Source organism: Sceloporus occidentalis, unplaced genomic scaffold, assembly GCF_023333645.1.
Source record: "Sceloporus occidentalis isolate IW3139 unplaced genomic scaffold, rSceOcc1.0.p SCAF_173, whole genome shotgun sequence".
Classification (NCBI taxonomy): Eukaryota; Metazoa; Chordata; class Lepidosauria; order Squamata; family Phrynosomatidae; genus Sceloporus; species Sceloporus occidentalis.
The window spans coordinates 1690283-1696306 of record NW_028317153.1 but is presented as its reverse complement, the minus strand read 5'-3'; positions in this window follow the sequence as shown (position 1 = coordinate 1696306).

The window sequence follows — 6024 nt, the reverse complement described above, 5'->3', positions numbered from 1 at the left end:
AGCAGGTTCTGCGTTCCATGGTGGGCGGGGCGCGCGTGGTCTATGATTGAAGCTGCAGTTCCACTTACACAACACATTTATTACAGTCATTAGCATGTTCAGCAAGTAACCCCGAGCAGATCTGTTATTATATTCTCTCTTAAAGGGTTAATCACAGAAAAAAAAAAACATTTTAAGACGGATTTTTTTTTTATTGTGACAGCCTATCAGTGCCTAGCCATCAGTCACATGACAATTAGGTGTTCCCGGCAAAATGTATGAACGTCACAAACTTTGACTTGATGAACTCATTATTGCTGGGATGGGTTTAGGCATTTAACAGTATTACGACTGCTGTGTCTAGAGCTGCATATAGTTACAAAAAAGTGAGTAAGTGGAACAGCACCTTTAATTCTCTGTTATTTTCTACCTCTTCTGGGGAGCGGCCCCTTGAGGGGGCGGGGTTTATGACGCACGGGGCAGAATTTACTTATTATTATTATAATTATTGTTAATAATAATATTATTAAGTCTTTCCCTAGCCAAATATATATATGTTGCATTTAGAGTATGTGGCTGTGTATATCGCGGGCACACAGGGGGCATGATGTCACCTATGGGCTGTTAACCCCTGAGGGCCTGGGCAGAGCCCCCCCACACACATTCAGGTCTGACAGGTTTTACGGCATTTCGTTCTCTGGGAAAGGCCTGCATGCTCCAGACACCGGGTAATTCTCCAGAGCCGGGTCGGTGCCTGGGGGCCACCCGTAGCTTTCCGGAGACCCCCGAGAAGCTCTATCAGTGTCGTATTAATCTTAATGAAGCCGAGGCAGGGACCCCCTCCGAGCCACTTTCCTCCTCCTCCTCATCCCGTGTGTGGCGTGGGGCGGAAGTAAACTATGGCGGTTGTGCCAACTCCCGGCTCAGTTCTCCGTAGTGTTAATGGGCCAGTTGGGGACGAGCCCACTGGGCAGCGGCGCTGCAGGGAGTCTGATGCCCCAATAGGGGGCCCTAGGCAAAAACGCGCTACATATGATGAGAAACGCCTTAAATATTCCAGAGTGATAAATAGTTACAGTGTTCGTTAGCAGCAGGAGACGCCATTAATGCCAGAGGATCCACTTATCCATCTAGATGACTTTGGGGAACCCCTAGGACCCGGGGTCCCCACTTGCACTGGAGGGGCTGGAGAGGCCAAGTTACGCCCTTGTGGGCCACGCACATCTGAAAAGACCCCCGAGAGAGGGGTGACCGGGCGCAGTAAGGGCTCTTTTCCTGTTTGGGACGGAGACAGGCGGCCATTCATGACTCTCGGGCAGGATGCGATTCTGCTGCCTGCGGAAAGGTTGGGTAATTCTGCAAACAGGAAGCTGAGTTCTTTAGTAAAAAGAGATTTTACTGCGTTGTAAAAACTGGATTGTTTCACGGAATGTAAATCGACGGACTTGCTGTAAACCACTGGAATTCTGCGCTGACTGCCCCTGAGCACCAACCTCCAGCTGGCTCATCCAGCCTATGTTTGAGACCACGACTAAGCCATTTACTTCATCATTTTGGACCCAAATCCCCCCTTTTTTCCCCCTTGTTGCCCCTTTTTCCTACCCAGATGCCCCTTTTTTCTAGGAGCTCAGAATGTTTGCAGGTTCAGGAAGGTGACAGCCCCTCTGCCACATAACAAGGTCCCTAATCCCACCGAGCCCTGCGAGAAGTAGAGCTCGGCGAGACAGATAGACAGAGTGGCAAAATCAGGACTGCCCCGCACAAAGCAAGACAGTTGGGACTAGCGCCTGACACCACTGAGATAAAACCTCATGCTGTGAATGTTTTGTTCCTAATTAAAAGTCTTTCAACATCTAAGAAAAGCGAAGAGATTTATCCGCTCGCCGTCTGACAGCTTCCCACCGAAAAGCGACGGATTCAGGCGTCTCCAACCCATCGCTGTAACCGGGTCGCAGGAACGTAACGCTTCTCCCCCCATTGTGATTCGATCCGGATGAAATATAAACGAGGACGAGTAACACCATCCGGTCCCCCGACGGCACACGAACCAACGAGGCGCAGCGAGGATTAAAAGGAGAGCCTCAACCGCGTCCAAGAAAGTAGATTAAGAGGCAAAAGATGGATTAGTGGAAAGAAGCCGCCTTCCGGAAGAATCAAGGAAAGTTCCAAGACTATAAATCTTTATTAATCATTTACTTTTATGAGGTTAAGCTTTACCATTGATGGTCACCTCCTACCAAACGTCAAGAGTCTACTCATTAAGAAGAACTAGGATCATACATAACATGGACCAAACATGGACCAACTCGCCAGTTGTGCCCAGCCTAATTAGTCCTAATTTAATAAAGTACCATACGTTTGGCCAACTCTACTCTGGGAATACCAAGACATGCCAGCACCCAACTGTTGGCGCGCGATGCAACACCATGATGTCACTAACATAATGTGGGCGGAGAGTCTGCGAGACATCATTGGGACTCTGTGTGGATTCCCCAACTGCAGGGAGTAGGGCTTCTGGCAGGTCTTAACTGGCCAAACGGCGGCCCTACGTGGACCACTCATTATGTGCTAAAATGGGGACCGCTGGGGGCAGAATGAGTCAACCTGGAAAACCCCCCCCAAAAAAACCTAACGTGATTGGCTGGTTCAGAATTTAATTTAATATCTGATATGTCAGTTTAAGACGTTCAGGATACTTGTGACTGTTATGTCTTCTGATATGATGTCATATTGAAGTCACACTGTCTACGTGGAGAGGTAGGCTGGTTATTTCTCCCCAGGAATATCCCAGCCATGACACGTATCAACACAACAAAACCGACCGGATTCCAATTTCACCTTCAAAACCAGCGAATTCTGAGCTCCTGGAGAAGAGGGGCATCAGGAGAGCAAGGAAGGACTTGCCTTTCTAAAGAGGGACGCTTGGGACGTACAGCTACACCCCCCAAACACACGCCAACCCACATAAAAGGAGATTGTGACGGATCCATCAGTTCTACAGTTCACCCAAAAAAATATTTTTGGGAAAAATAGGTCTTTGTGCATTTTCGACAAATCTAAGTCTCCAGAATGAGTCACGGTGACTCGTACTCACCTCATGGCTCGGAGTTATTTGACTCACTATGACTGTTCAGGACTTCACCTCCCATGGATCAGGTGTGGAGGAACTCAACGGATACGTCAGCCATGTTTCATAAATGATGGTCCTCAAGGACTTCCCGAGGCAGAGAGGAGAACTTACCCTTCAACCAGGGAGGCTGGATAGAAACCATCGCTAACCCTCCTTGAGTCATTTGTTTTGCTTGTCAGAGGAAATCTAATCACCCCCAGCCCGAGTCCTTCAGGATCTCCTGTAGTCCACCGACCACCAGAGACCTACGACGGAGCATAGCTTCACCGAGACTTTACCCACGGGGAGTTTTGGGGGCAATTTTTGGTTTTCAGGAATTCATTAACAACCTCCATGGAGGATATAGTGACTCTGGCGCAGAGCTTTCAAAAGGAATGCTATCACCATAGCAACCAGCTAAATATTCCATTACTTATTTTGGTAAATAAACCACTTTACAAACTTTGCACCCTTCACCCCAAATCTGTCTTAAAAGGCTGCATTTTAACATTCTATAAAAATATTACAATAAGATATAATCCCACTTTTTCTTCTATTGTCTTTTAAAGGATTTGATTTAAAAGAAACCTCAAATCTTTAAAAATGTGGGTCATTAATAATCGGGTGTAAAAAATAGCTATTCATTCTTCATCGTTTGGTGAAAGAAACCTTTTGATGGTGAGAGTTTTAGCGGAAAAGTCTCTAATTATATCTCCGGGGCTTAGGGTAACGATTCGCATTTTTTTCTTTATTTAATCTGACACAGAAATTGGGTGAAATTTCATGCGGATTCATCAACATTATTTCCGATCCTTATTTGTTTGACAGTAAATGAAACGTTTTGAGACGACCGTGTCAAATAACGAAAGCCAAATAAATCGCTTTAAGCAATCGCGTGACGCCTGACAATTCTTTTCCTTTCTACTATCATTTTAAAAATCATTTTTCATAAATATTGCTGTTTTCTTTTACCCCAGTTGTAGTTTTTGCCCCGGAATATAATGTTCTCAGGAAGCTGCATATCAGCCGTTTGTATCTCGCTCTGTTATCTGATCCCCGATCTACTAAACACCGCAACTCCTTATCATACTGCCTGTGGGGAATGCTGGGGGTTATATTACTTTATACAGTGCTAGGGGGTTATTCTGTATACAGCGCTGGGGGGGTTATTACTGTATACAGTGACAGGGGGTTATATTGTATACAGCACAGAGGGGGGGTATATTACTGTATACATGGCCGGGGGGTTATATTACTGTATACAGCACCGGGAGGGGGGGGTTGTTACTGTATACTGCACTGAGGGCTATTACTGTATACAGCGCTGGGGGGTTATATTACTGTATACAGCGCTGGGGGGTTATTACTGTATACAGCGCTGGGGGGGTTATTACTGTATACAGTGATGGGGGGGTTATATTGTATACAGCACCGAGGGGGGGGGGGTATATATTACTGTATACATCGCCGGAGGGTTATATTACTGTATACAGCACCAGGAGGGGGGGTTGTTTCTGTATACTGCACTGAGGGCTATTACTGTATACAGCGCTGGGGGGTTATTACTGTATACAGCACTGGGGGGTTATTACTGTATACAGCACTGGGGGGTTATTCTGTATACAGCGCTGGGGGGTATTACTGTATACAGTGCCGGGGGGGTATATTACTGTATACAGCGCTGGGGGTTATATTACTGTATACAGCGCTGGGGGGTATATTAGTGTATACAGGGCTGGGGGTTATTCTGTATACAGCACCGGGGGGGTTATATTACTGTATACAGTGCTGGGGGGTTATATTACTAAATACAGCACGGGGGGGGTATATTTGTGTATACAGCACTTGGGGTTAGTTAGACGTCGTGTTCCTGAATAAAATCACTATAATAGTATCTGTTTAAGAATAATGATGATGATGATGATGGTCGTGTTGAATCATGCTGCCGCATTCAAGCTGTGAAGAATTGCATTAAAGGTTGCTAGGTAACCCAGTTTAACCCCTTGCCTACCACATTTATGCAAAGGATGATTCTGCAGTGCCGTATTTTCAGAAAAGCAGAGAGTTAACCCTACAATAGCTTCCAGATTCTGTGTGGGTGACGTCACATGATGCTGACCTGTTTTGTCCTATTTGCCCTTTGTACCGCACTGCAGAATATGATGGTGCTATATAAACCAAAAGCAAACAATTTACCTATCTGTAATCCCCTGGGTAAGATTCAGACAGGGTGAGCCTAGGGCTAGTGGCACCTGGGTGCAATGTATAAAACACGCGTTCTGACACAATACACTTACACATACATACACACCACCTCCCTCCATCACTACGCCTAGGCTGACCAAAACACTCCATACACAAATACCCAAACACACTATAATGTCATAATACAATCCTGGGAACACCATTGTGCACACACACGCTAACACCGTAAAGTTTCGTACACACACGCTAACACCATACAGTATCATGCATACACGCTAACACCATACAGTATCATGCACACACACTAACACTGTACAGTATTGTGCACACACATGCTAACACTGTACAGTATCATGCACACACTAACACTGTACAGTATCGCGCACACACACGCTAACACTGTACAGTATCGCGCACACACACGCTAACACTGTACAGTATCGCGCACACACACACTAACACCGTAAGTCTCATGCACACACGCTAACACCGTACAGTCACATGCACACACGTTAACACCGTACAGGACAACATTCTTCGACTTTCTTCTAGGACCTGGTGGTCCCCCTAAAGCGCACTCGCGTAGCTCTACGTTATCATCGGGGCTTCTTTTGGTGAGTTTATTTTTCTTGGTTTATATTTTATTTAACCCATTACGCTGTAATACACTAGGCTATGTTTTCTTTATTTAACTGCTTGCTTTCCGGTACAGTACTTTATCATTGACATTG